The sequence below is a fragment of the Melanotaenia boesemani genome, chromosome 4 (genome assembly GCF_017639745.1).
Source record: "Melanotaenia boesemani isolate fMelBoe1 chromosome 4, fMelBoe1.pri, whole genome shotgun sequence".
NCBI lineage: Eukaryota > Metazoa > Chordata > Actinopteri > Atheriniformes > Melanotaeniidae > Melanotaenia > Melanotaenia boesemani.
Window position 1 is genome coordinate 24,794,635 of NC_055685.1, and position 13,334 is coordinate 24,807,968.

Consider the following 13,334-nt stretch of genomic DNA (forward strand, 5'->3'; position numbering starts at 1 on the left):
TTTTTTCTATTCAATAGATGTACATGCACACATGTTCACTCTATCTCTCTTTTTTCTGACCCAATGGCCTCTGGCTATCCAGTAAAATTAATATCTAATAGCCTGAAAAACACATTAAGGCAGAACATGGTATATTAAATTTCTGCTACAGAAGTAGGACTGTTTCTATTTAGGTTCTTTGCTCAACAGACCTTCACACAGCGATGAAGAACATCAGTTTCAAGAACTATTTTTAAAACAATGTGGCTAATATTCACTTTCAAAATAAATGAACCAGCATTTTTTTTTTTTCATTGTCGTTTTCAGTTCATTAATTTTCTTCCCAATGCATTTGGCGATTGATATAACAGAGATATAATTAAGGCTTGCTTGCTGATAATTGTCACAACAGTGCTGCTTCTTCAACTATTGAAACAATGAAGACTTTTTCAGAAACAAAAACTTTTTTTCCAAGTTTAGGTTTGATGCTTCTTCAAAAATAGTTATGCTCACAATTTTTGCATTGATGAATAATTTTAAATTTGAGGAAGCCAGCAGCAAGTCTGCAAGTCTGCATGGACGGACTAGCCATCAAGAATACAGACCATTTTTTGGGGGGGACCGACCAGTCTGACTGGTCCATAAAACTCAGTAGCTCATAAGCCACCAATCAGATACTTTATACCCATTTTACCTGTCAGAGCCAAGTAGCACGACTACAGCAGGATCTTCATCAGATGCCATGGATGATGATAGAAGCGGTGGTAAGCTGGACTGCTATGATATCACTGAGGTTTTGTTCTGAGTGAAGAGGCCCATTAAACCCATTAAGTCTAATACCTTTAAGCCAGATAGCAGTGAACACACTAACTGTTTACAAAGTTATGATGAACTAATGGTATCATGTCAATAAAACAGCTGTTTTATAAACATGTCCGTTTGTCTGCTTGCATTTATGAAACTAATTAATGACGTCAGAGTTTCCAGCAGGAGAACAGTTGGGGCCTGTTTCAGAAAGCTGTAGAATATGTTAACTCTGAGTTGAGGGAAACTCTGGGTCGTCCGTTCCAGAAAGCTAGTCGTACCCCTTTTCTGTTACCATGGAAACTGAAACTGTGAAGTAAACCTTCTCACTTTCAAGGTGTTTATTTGTCACATGCAAGATGGCAGTGAAATGCAGTCCTATATGCATCCAAGGCTGTGCACACCCATTAACCACTAGTAGTGGTAGAGTTTCTATCTTACTCCACCCACCTGAAGCATCTGTCAGATAAAGGTTGTCTGCACCAATGTGATTCCAGAAATTTAAAAGCTGAATTAATACACAGTCATTTACATATGGAGAAGATTTTTCAGAACTCAGATGTGCTATCATTTCCTTATCAACATCCCATCAAACAGTACTACTTCGCAGACATTCAAATTCTGTTTTGTTTTCTTTTTTTTCAGCAGATAGTGACTCCTCATATATATATATATATATATATATATATATATATATATATATATATATATATATATATATATATATGTATATGTATATGTATATGTATATGTATGGGTGTTCAAACATCCTCATCTCCCACGACTGTGAGGCCCTCATATCCATGTATAAAGCCAGTTGAGTCACTTATTCCCTATGGCCTCTAGACACCTCCTCGCCGTCTTTAATGACGGATGTATTAAATGCATTAAATGCATTAAAAATTTTAGTGCAATAAATTACATAAATGAGTTACCACAATTAACACATTATTTTTGGATGCCTTAATATATATATTATAATATATACTTCTACTAGATCTTTGAATAGCTACTGAATATTTATTTTGTATATTACCAAGTGCAAAAAAAGACATAAAAAAAATGGCCAACTGTGGTCTAGTAACTGTAATTTGATTTCTAAAAGATGTCTTTATATTTCATTTTCAGTTTCCCCCATGTGTTTTTCCCAGTGGGATTGAACCTACATAAAACTAAGATTTTGTTCTGTTCGCCAATATTTTAACAGAGATGTTACAGTTTTAATAATGTTAAATATTCAGGGAACAAGTAAATTCCAACTTCCACATTGACTCAGGCAGCGGTTTTCTTCCAATGATGCTTCATTCTCCTTAGCAACAGCAGCAGTGTTCCTTTTTTTAAGAATTACCTCTTCCTACTGCCCGTATGGTTTAATTAGAACCTCTTCCTCCAATTGGGTAGAACAACTAGCTTTTTGTCAGCGGTTGCCATGGTGAATCCAGGTATCAGTGCTCAAATGATGATAGCTTTTTATTGTGGTTCCCAACTTTGGGTGACGTTCCTCAGAGTTGATTGAACCAACTCACAGCAGCTGCTCTGGAACCAAAAACTCAGAGTTGCTCAGCTCAGAGTATGTTAACTCAGAGTTTCCTAAAACAGGTTAAATGGCTGTCTTCAATATTTAACTGGTTATGTTCACTTGTTAATTGGTTGTGTTTTACACTTTGTCCAAGAACAGTTTTCATCTGATCTATCATTCCTCATGTCTGTTCTTCCTTTTTTCTTTCTCTATCAAACAAATCACATTATTTGAAGTATTTAACATGTCTACTCTCCAGCTTTGCTAATTTACTACATGACTTCTCTGGTTTTAACAAGTGGAATGGTTGATAATCACTTAAAAGGAAGTGGAAAGATGTGTGGTGTTCATTATCGGCTGTGGGACGATGATTTTTTCCCCCAGTCTGCCCCTGCATGCACATTGCACTCATGTTAACTCAGTAGTTATTACATCCACTGTCATTGACACATTGTTAAGAGAACACAGAAATGTTCTTTTTTTTCCCTCTTTTGTCCTGCCATGTGTGCTCCATGCATGTGCCATTTCAGAGAGTGCATCCAATCTCCTACTGAGAAGTGCATGACTGCACAACAACCGCAGGAAAAGTCTGGACTGAATTCTTCACAGCTTATAGAGAACCTCTATTCATGTGTGAAAATGGCTTGGAACTCTCTCCTCACTTTTCTGGCCTTCTTCAAGCACAACTACAATTCATCCAGCCATTAATCTCTAAAGAGGAAAATTAATACACAGCCATGAAATCATAGTGAGGACTATCAACAAGACAGTGGTGCTCTCTAACTCAAAATGCACCAACCCAGGCATGCCAGCTAAATTCTTCTGTTTACCCTTTCAGTCCTGCCAATGCCCATATTTTGAAAGGGATCAGAACTTGATATATGATTATTATTGTTTCAGAAGTAAAAGCAGGGAAGCATGCATTAACATGCACAGCAACGCCAGTGTTACACCTCCTGAGTAGAAAGCTTAACTGATAAAACAAAAAAAAAAAAACAAAAAAAAAACAAGAAAAAGTTAAATCTTTAATTCATCCATTCAATTATTACCCTGACTAGCTGACACAACTTAATCTTGACTGCTAATCAGGTGTCATGATCTCAATACTATGTCATTGATTTGGTTCTTTATTCCTGATAATGGGAATGTAAGATTCTTGTCAAAAGATTTAATCAGTTGCTTGGTGTCCCATAAAAATGCATCTTTTATCCCTGCTGGATAAGCAAATCATGATTTTTTGTGTCAAATTTAACATACTCCAATCCACATTTGAGATCCTAATTCATTGTTGGTGGAGGGCATTTTTCGGTGATTTTTAAAGCTGACTAGTTAGGCTTTTCAAAACTGATTGATCGTGACATCACCACAACATCATCAATAAATGAAAATGAAATGAAAGCTGCTTTATTTTATCTCCAAAGGGAAATTGTAAAACAAGTGTGATATGTTAATTGTGTAATGTGTGTGGCGTAGACACAAGTGTAATTTACTTAAATATATTTTAAACATGCTGTGGGCACTAGTAGGTAGATGAGAAAGTCAAGCAGATGGTGGGATCAAACCTGGGCTGGTTGCATTTATATGGTGGCTGCTTTACAAGGTGAGTTAAACACCAGACCTACAAAGATTTCATCAACAACAAAATCAGTTACTTTCTGTCTGGTCTTTTGTTCCCGAAGCTCAGGAATTCATTGATAGTTCAGTAACCTGTGCTGCTCTGGCCTGTTGCCTCCGCTATCGGTGAAAAGTCTGACAGAAACAGCTGTTAAACTTTTCTACTTCGGCCTCCAAACCGAGGGTAGGATGCGGAGGCGAGGTGAGTAATCCTTTGCTGAAGCTGCAGCTGGTTTCAGGGTTAAACCAGCTGATGTGCTGTGCAACTTCTCTCTCTTGCCCTCTCTAGCTCAGCTGTACCACAGAGTTGCTGGAACAGTTGTTGTTGTCAGTTTTCTTGCAACAGACTCATCAGTGTACAACATAGATATACAGAACCTACAGGATGATGTACTGATCATGCTGCAACCAGTAATGATCATAACCTTATTTTGGAAGACTGTGTTTAACATTAACTATAATCCAACTAAATATTTGCATTCAAATTAAAATTATAGTGGAAGTAGCAAAAGAGAGTAAAATATTGTATATTCTGTCATGTGACTGAAATTCACAACTATTCTGATTAAAAAAAGACCACTTAGAATTGTAATATTAAATTCAAGTAAAAATTTTATGATTTGCCCTCTCCAGATGGCAAAAATGGGATTATTACATTGTTTCATTTTTTTTTAAATAAACTGATTTAATGTAATTTAAAAACATAGTAATAGGTTTTAATCCTAAGTTATATAATAATGGTCTAAATTAGCTTGATTTCAACAAGTTCAATGATTAAGTAAACAAGAAGCTTCCAGAACATTATATTAGTAGCAGCTGTGCATAGTAAAACATGAAAATGTCCTTAGTGCTAATATGCACGACATTCATTAATTACTACGTTATGCCAAAGTGCTTATGGGCTTCCTTATAATTACTCTGGTTGAAGTACTTCAAAGGCAGAATCTTCCCCTTAGCAACATAATGAAGTGATGCTGTATTCTCTGTTTATGTATGTATATTGTATGAACAATATGGCTGAAACTTTTAACTGAACTAAGGGGTTCATAAAAACAGAGACTGGTGGAGCCTTTTTTCATCTGCAACTTCATATAATACGATGAACTGTTTTGTAATGTTTTTTTTTTGTTTGTTTGTTTTGTTTGTTTTTAATGTAAGTTTGCATCAAGGATTGTAAATATATTTCACGTTTTTTCTGAAATGTAAAAGGGTTTTAGCATTCCACTTTTGTTTTGTAAATGTAAACGTGATTTACGTTTACAAACGTGATTTGTAAACGTGTTGCAGTGGATGTAAATGTGCATTGTGAAAATCTAAATGTTTTACTTGATGTAATATTGTTTTGCACTTCCTGGCCACTGTACAATATTAAGCCATAAAGATTTTGCTGCTGTAAATGGATGCATGCAAATAATTATAGAGTTTGCATTTGTAAATCAAGTTTTGTCATCCTACAAAAAAAAGAGAAAAAAAAAAAATCTGTCTGAATAATTTAAGTTTGTGAATATGTAGAGAAGGGTTTGCATGGTTGTAAAACAATAAAAACAAGTTTTATTTACAAAGAAAAATAGAAATGCTTCTGTGAACGTCTTTTCATGGATGCAAAGCCAGAAAGTGTGCAAAACTTTGAAGCTGCAGATGCTTATTTTTGCTTATCTTTACACTTCTTTCTCATCGGATGATGACAAATCAAACCGTTCAATCAGATAGCTAATGGCTTCCAGTTCTTCAGCACCTCTGCAGGTTTTTAAATGGGATTAAATTCATTTTAAAGACGGGTGCTGCTGCAACCAATGGTTTTGACCAGAGCAGTAAATGCCACTGGATGCGGAAACATCTGTGACTAAATTAATGTAAGTTTGTAACATTATCAGACAAAACAATGTCATTCATCCAAGTCTGGAGCTACAAAGTTAATGTGATAAGCCAATATTAATCAGTCTGAGACTCCAGCAGCAGATGCTGCTGACTGTCTTCATCCATCCAGCCAGTATTGTTAGTCACTCGCCAAGCTCTCCTCTGGCTGGCCTCTGAACGCTGCAATTACTAGTGAATCGTGAGGGTTCGATACGTGGTGTGTAGTTCACTCTGTAGAGGGATAAATAACAGGATGAAGACGGATTTCTTATTGAGCAGCCTTTTACTCTTCTCCACATGTCAACCACTCTACAAACACGTAACACTTCCTTGTCCCCTCGTCATGTGAAAATGCTAGCCAATCAGAAGCTAGGAGGGGTTAACCAAAAGGAAAGAGTAGAAACACAGAGGCAGATTCAACGAGCTATGACTCTTGTTTTGAAATGCAACTAAGGATAGCGAAGATTACTCTTTAACACAAATAAGTAACTAGTCAATGCCATTACATATATTTAGCACATTAAACCAAATTAACTCCAATGCACAAATTACTATATGAATCTTACACTAGCTAGCTTAGATTCTGAGGTAGCCACTGCTGCAATAGGGGGCCCACCATGGTCCTCGCTAGCTCCTCCACAAACAAGTGCTGCTTACAGATGGCCGCTTTTTGTTACAACCATACAAATCCCTTTCTCCACATTTACAAACTTGAATTTTTCTGGCACGTTTTTTTTTACAGGGTATCAAGCTTGATTTACAGATACAAACTCTGAATTTATTTGCAAACATTCATTTACAGCTGCTTTCTTTATATTTTTTTACGACATTAAATTGAGCCCATACATGTCTCCTTATATTTTTAATTTACATTAACTGCTTTTAGCTTAACTCTTGCAACTGCCTTTTCTTTGCTAATGTGACGCTACTGGCTACTGAGAATAGATGATTTTTTTTCCTTAAACTGTTAATTTTTTTATAGTTTGTTGTTCCGCTTTTAATAGTTGTACTTCTGTTCACATGTTCAAGAGGTATCAATTTTATTCACTGTTTGATCGAGCAGGTATTATGTGTAGGCTATATAGTAAGCTGGTAAGAGTGGAGATTGTAAGGTGGAAGAACAAAATAATCAGCTAAAACAGATTGAAAAGCTCAGGTGAGTTAAACGGTTTTTAGTCTAGAGTGACCCCATCCCCCAACCCCCCAACCCCACTCTCTCTTGATGTTGATGTTGATGAGTGTACTCTTAGAGAACACATCAAAATTAAGAAATAATGTGTTTTTATTGCACATGGGTCACCCATACAAGCAGGAAAATCTTGCAGTATTTTAGGAGCATGTGTAAAAATGTTTGTTGTTATCAAGAAAATCATCCAAGTAGGAAAGTTTCTCCTGATAAGCACAGATGAAAACATGAAAGGAACACAGCCAAGTTTGTTTCGCTTGTTTGTTGCGCCTTATTCTTCCCCTGTCTGACCGGAGGCGATTTGATTGCATAAGCATGAATGTTGTCATTTAAATAAATTTCAAGCAGATATAAAGACATTATATTCCAGCTCTGTTTATGCCAACCTAAAGGAGAAAACCCGAGGTAGAGAAAGCCCTCTGAGTACCACCGATTAAAATCTGTCCACGCTCACCCCTGCAGTGTGGTTAAACCTTCACCAGGTATAGTATTTCCAGACTTTGGAGAATGGTCTGGCTACACATCTACATGATTCTAACACAGAGACAGTCATGATTGCATTAGATTAGTATACTACTCATATTTTCGTCTCCTCAGTTTTATGAACTAAACAGATGCAGTTTGGGTCCAAAGGTGCATTAACTTTATTTCCTCATTTTTCCTTAATCAGTTAGAAGCTGCCTAATGTAGTCTGCCAAACATGTACTAGCCACCAACATAATTAATGTATGAATTTAGGGAACTAATGAGCCTTTTGGTGTGAAATGTGTCCAGCTATCAAAAATTGTGTTAAGCTCTGTTGTTTCTATTTTTTCTACCATTTTTCACATGTACTTAATAATGACTTTCACGACAAAACAGCAGCATTTCAATTAAGAAGGAAAGGGGACATGTCAGTTATGGAGAATTGTGCTCTATATGTTACAGTCCCTACTTGCTACTTTGCTAATGTGTGTGTGTTGTAACATAAAATATGGAATTCATATTTTAGCAAAAGCATGGCGGTGGGCACCAGGCTCGTGCAGACAATTGGTCCTGCAGATGAAGAGGAGGCAAGGCCCCTGGAGGAAGCAGAGCTAAGAGTTAATGATCTTTCTGTATGCAAAGGCCACGGTTCAAAAGGCACCGAGACGATAGGAAGTGGCAAAACCCCATTAACTCTATGACAAAATCTGCCACAAGTAATATGCTTTCTTCCCCTTTATTCTTGTCTCTTTGTGTTTGGCCTGTTTTCTACTCTGTTTCTCAGCCCTCTCCAATCATGCATCAATCCTTGCTTCTGTTTTTGTCATTCAATTGTCTGTACCTATCTAGTATTTCTCTTTTATTCTCATTCTTTTCTGTAACCACTTTTGGTTACTCTATTCATACTCAATTCAATTTAGTTTTATTTGTATAGTGCCAATTCACAACAAAGTCATGTCAAAGCACTTTACAGACAATCAATTCCAACCAATCTATTTTGATCCAATAAAAGAAAATAATCCACATCAGTCCAATTTATAATAAATGAAGTGACGCCTGCGAGTTAGTTCAGACAGATAATGCAAGCTGTCATGCTGCATCCCATGTGTTGTGCCAAAAACACAAAACATACCCATCCAATCTGAGCTATTTAAGCTTCACACAGCCTCCCTTGCTGTTTGCTTCATGCTTGCTGCCATTGCTGCTGCTGCTACTACAACTGCTGCCATGATCATTGTATATTGCCTGCTTTTGTTTTGAGCTTAGCTGTTCCTATCATCCTTGCTCATACAGCTTGTTTTTTACCTTCTGGCTTGCTGGGTTGTTGTGTCTCTAGCTGTCTCTGATTTGGAGCCCAACTCCCATTTCTTGGATGAAGAGGCTGGTTTTACTCCTGAATCCCAAGCTACACTTGCTCATGCACCTCCTGAACCTGCTGCCCTATCTCATTGTCCCAATATTTGTACCTCTTCCAAGCAGCTTGTTGGTTGGTCCTTGCATTATATAGCTGTTGGTTTATGTATGTACGTCCATCGCTCGGGTTTCTGCAACACTTAAGTCCTTGAGGCACTGGTCTTCCTAGCTTATTAATGATGTGTGAGGGTCAATAACCACAAAAACATGTTCTTTGCAGAAAAATACAGGACTTCTGTCATAATATGTCATTAGTTAGCGATTTTGACAACAGTCTTATGATGAACAGGGCCATATGGCCATAAGATGGAACACAAATTCAAAATAATTTTTACATCCTGATTAATGCTGAATATAGGTGTCCTGCCTTCCCTCTGTTGCCATCTGTGCCGATGTATCTGGTGTTTGTTGGGAAATTTTTTATACCCCTTTGAAGTTTGGCCCTGGGCTGGCTTCGTTTAGAGAGCTGTCTGACTCTCATCCTTAGCACTCCTCCTTCATCCAAAACAGAATTAAGATAGCCCTTCCCCAGCATGAACTTGCAAAACAGAGGGCTAACGGATAGAAATGGGATTCAGCCCCCATTGCTGTTTTCAGAATCAGAATCAGAATCAGAATCAGATTTATTGCCAAGTAACTTTCATTACAAGGAATTTGTTGTGATTTGATTTGACGGTGCCTACATATAAATAGATAAATATGGGGGTTAAAAGAGAAAATATTGTTCAGCATTCACTCCAATATGTAATTGATCAAATAACATGCATGTGCAAGGAGTCTTACTGCCATGAAATACTGTTTGATAATGCTTTTAACCATCATTTTGTGAGTTGTCTGACTGAAATGAAGCAACTCCTGCAAGCTAGTACAGGCAGACACCTTGAGCTGAAGTGTTGCATTCCATCTGATCTGCTTCAAACGTTCATGTTTCTTATCAAACACACCCATCCAATCTGGGCAGCGTTTTTAAGCTGCACACTTCCTCCTTTGCTGTTTGATTCATACTTGCTTCCCCTATCACTGCTGCTGCTACTGCTGCCAGGATCACTGCATATTACCTGCTTTTGTTTTGAACCCCTCCCTCACTCCAACATCCACCTGTAGCGTTCAGATAAATGAGAAAATTTGTTCAGTATACAATGCTCGATTAAACTTTAATCCATTAACTTGTGAGTCTTTGTTTGAACTGTGCTCATATCAGTTTATTTAGGGGATAGTCTATCTAAGGAAATCAACAGATTGCATTGGATCTTCACTTCAATTCATTCCCCCATCCTGAGCAAGCAAAGAGCGGCGGGCCACAATGGAAAGGAAAAAGTTTCCTTTGAACAAAAAATAAAGAAGAAAAACTTCCGGATGGTCAGGGGTGGTGACCATCTGCCTTGACCAATGGGTGGAGAGGACAGAATAGTGGAGGTACCTGCTGAGTGAGACAAGAACATTTCTTGACCTTTATTTTTTGTATTTTTCTCTGTGGTCTTCACAGGCTTTTCATAGTTTATAACTTTGTGTGGTCGGTGATTTTCCACCCCCTTTTCAGAAGCTCTATGCACATTAAACCCAATAATAATAATAATAATAATCATAATAATTTATTTGTAATTTTGGTACACACTTTTTTTTTGGGGTTTGGGGGTAAGATGGGTTTATGGTAGTTGCTGGCTAATGCACTGTAATGTAATGCTGGCGGAGCTCATACACTCAAACATACTACAAAATTTTTCTGTAAAAGACCAAAACTGGTGGAAAGAAATTGTAATTATTCTGCTGACATCGTGTAAAACGATGATTTTTCCTTTTAATTTATTAGGTTAGTGGTAGACAGACTCAAAGTCTGTTGGTACCTTTTATTACTGCTTTTTGACCTTAATGCCAGCCATATTATCTGTTCAGCTGTGCAAGCTCCTGCTTATCTTTTGGATTTCATTGCCACTGTAAAGTAAGCTTTTACACTTTATAATATTTGAATTCAGGGCCACAGAGTTCTTTAAAGTGAAAAGTCAGCAGACCTTTAATGCCCAGGCCACACAACTGATTTAAACTTTGTTGGAAAACTCTTGTAGCTTCATAACAGAACAGACTGAGAGTCTCAAAGAAGGGTCCAAAGATAAGGGATGTATATGTCAGAAGCACCCAGCAAGACACATATTAATGGCCTGGACTCGCTGCCATTTAGTCCCTGTCATACCCAGCGAGCTTCAAAATGCCACCAACTGCGTGCATATAAATCATCAGAGAAGAAGACAGAAAAGAGATGCCATGAGCTCTAAATTGTTACAGATCAAGGGAATACATACATCAGTGAAAACTTATTCTTCTGTGATTTAATATTAATTGGAATCCTAGGAGTATGGTGCATTTTGTCACACTCAGGTTTAATAGATACGCAAACAACTGAGTCAATAAAACAGCAGATAAAATGAGTTTAACAGTAATAATAATTAAGGTAACATGTTATGTAGATGAGAGAAATTAGATGTGTTTCAGCACAGAATTTATTTTTATTTTTATTCATTTGTATCTGTAAAAATCATTTGACTGTTATTACATGACACATCTTCAGTGGAAAGAGATGAGGCACTCCCATCCTACACACACAGACTTTAGCCTTAATCAGTTAGAGGCTGCCAACCCAGAGCCTCACTGTACGCAGCACCCACCTCCAAAACCAACAGAGAGAAAGAGAATCTTTCAGGATGGGGATGGAAAAAAAACACACATTACTGTCTGCTGGATTTGTGTTGACAAATGAGCTCAGTAACGGGGCATTAGCCTTTTGCAGTCACAGGGAAAATTTGTATTGCAAAACTACATCAAACCCTCACTTACTGTCAGATTACTCTATCTGTCTCACTTAAGCAACCACACTGGAGTTGTGCATGTTTAGTTGTGGGAACATACTTTAAGGAAAGAAATATTTTTGCTGTTCACTTTTACATTTCTATAAATATCACTTTTTGTAGATACTAATTAATATTACTGTTAATGATACAGGGCCGAAGCTGATTATTTGTCAGGGTTTCACACTACATAAAAGAATAAGACATGCATAGCACTGATAACCACACCTGTACCACGCAACAAATAACTGCTGCCTTTGGGGACAAAAGTGGTGAACTGTTGCCATCTACAGATCAAAGACAGTACTACTAAAGTCAAAGTATAGGTTGACATAGATCCAGTTGTGGATTTTCCTGAACATGACTGTTTTTGTTTAAATATGTCATCCATTTTATTTACTTTAAATTCCAGGATATTGCAAAGAGAAAAAAAAAAAAAACATTACATTTAATTCCCTCACTTTCACATCTATATTTAGCAAATTAAGCTCACAAGCCTGACTGTAAACCCAAAGTTGATTTTATTTTATTAGCCATGAAAATGATTATACTGCTTAACAGTATCTATGCTGCTGAGGTAGGAGGGGTGCTTTTTACTATACTTATGAATCAGTCAATTACTCCTACTTAGCCAGGATATTTAATGTGTTGGAGAGTGATAAGTGATAAATTATTTTTATGTTATTTTATTTTTTAATATTGTACCAGACATTGAGCATATGTGCATTTAATGTGATGTAAGAGTTTGCTAACCTGACTTCTCAGGTTAGTAAATGCTCAGAAGACCCAGGCAATCAAATGGGGATGTAAAGCATTGCAAGCTGACAGATACGGATACTCCTGAGTCACATTGTTCAGGACCAGATTTCGAACTTAATCCTAAATCTGGTTGCAAGTGGGTGTAGAGACAGGAAAATCAGGGTGATTATGGTTTAGGTAGGTACACAGAATGTCACAGCTCTCTAGAACATAACTGATAATGGAGGGTGCCTTTGTTATGTTCTTCAGGTATAACAATCTGGACTGAATAAATTAATTAACATGTTTTTCCAATTTCAACAGTCGAAATGGGAACATTTTTAAAGAACGGTATATAATGAGACAAGGGTTTGGAAGAAGTTATGAGGAACCTGATTTGTGGCAACAAAAGACAGTCTTACTGTGGCTTGTTAGAAAATTCAGAGACTTTCAGTTCTTAATCTCAGCCCGACAGTGCTAATGTTACATTCAAGAGACCTTAAGGCTAGTAACCTGCATCTAATCACAAATGTGCTCCTATTAATTTGGAGGCAAACAAATGTCATATGCATTACCACTGTATAATAAAACAACACAATTTATCTTAAGGTGTTGAGATCTAAGAATGAAAAGCATCCAGACAATGAACAGGGTACATAAACAGGTCTGTCCCCATACATTTAGACTTAGAATGTAGGATTAGGCAATTCTGGAGCACACTGGATTATTTTGCACAACAAAATTCAAAATGACAGAGTGAAACAGACTAGTTTGGTAATACTTTGAAAAAATGAATCATTGCACATTGTTGTGCCCACCCTTTAACTTTAGCACTTCTGTAGGTGTTAATTGTATAAAACTGTATTTTAAAAAAGCATTAAATCTGTATAGTCTATGTAGTAGCCTCCTTTACAATAAA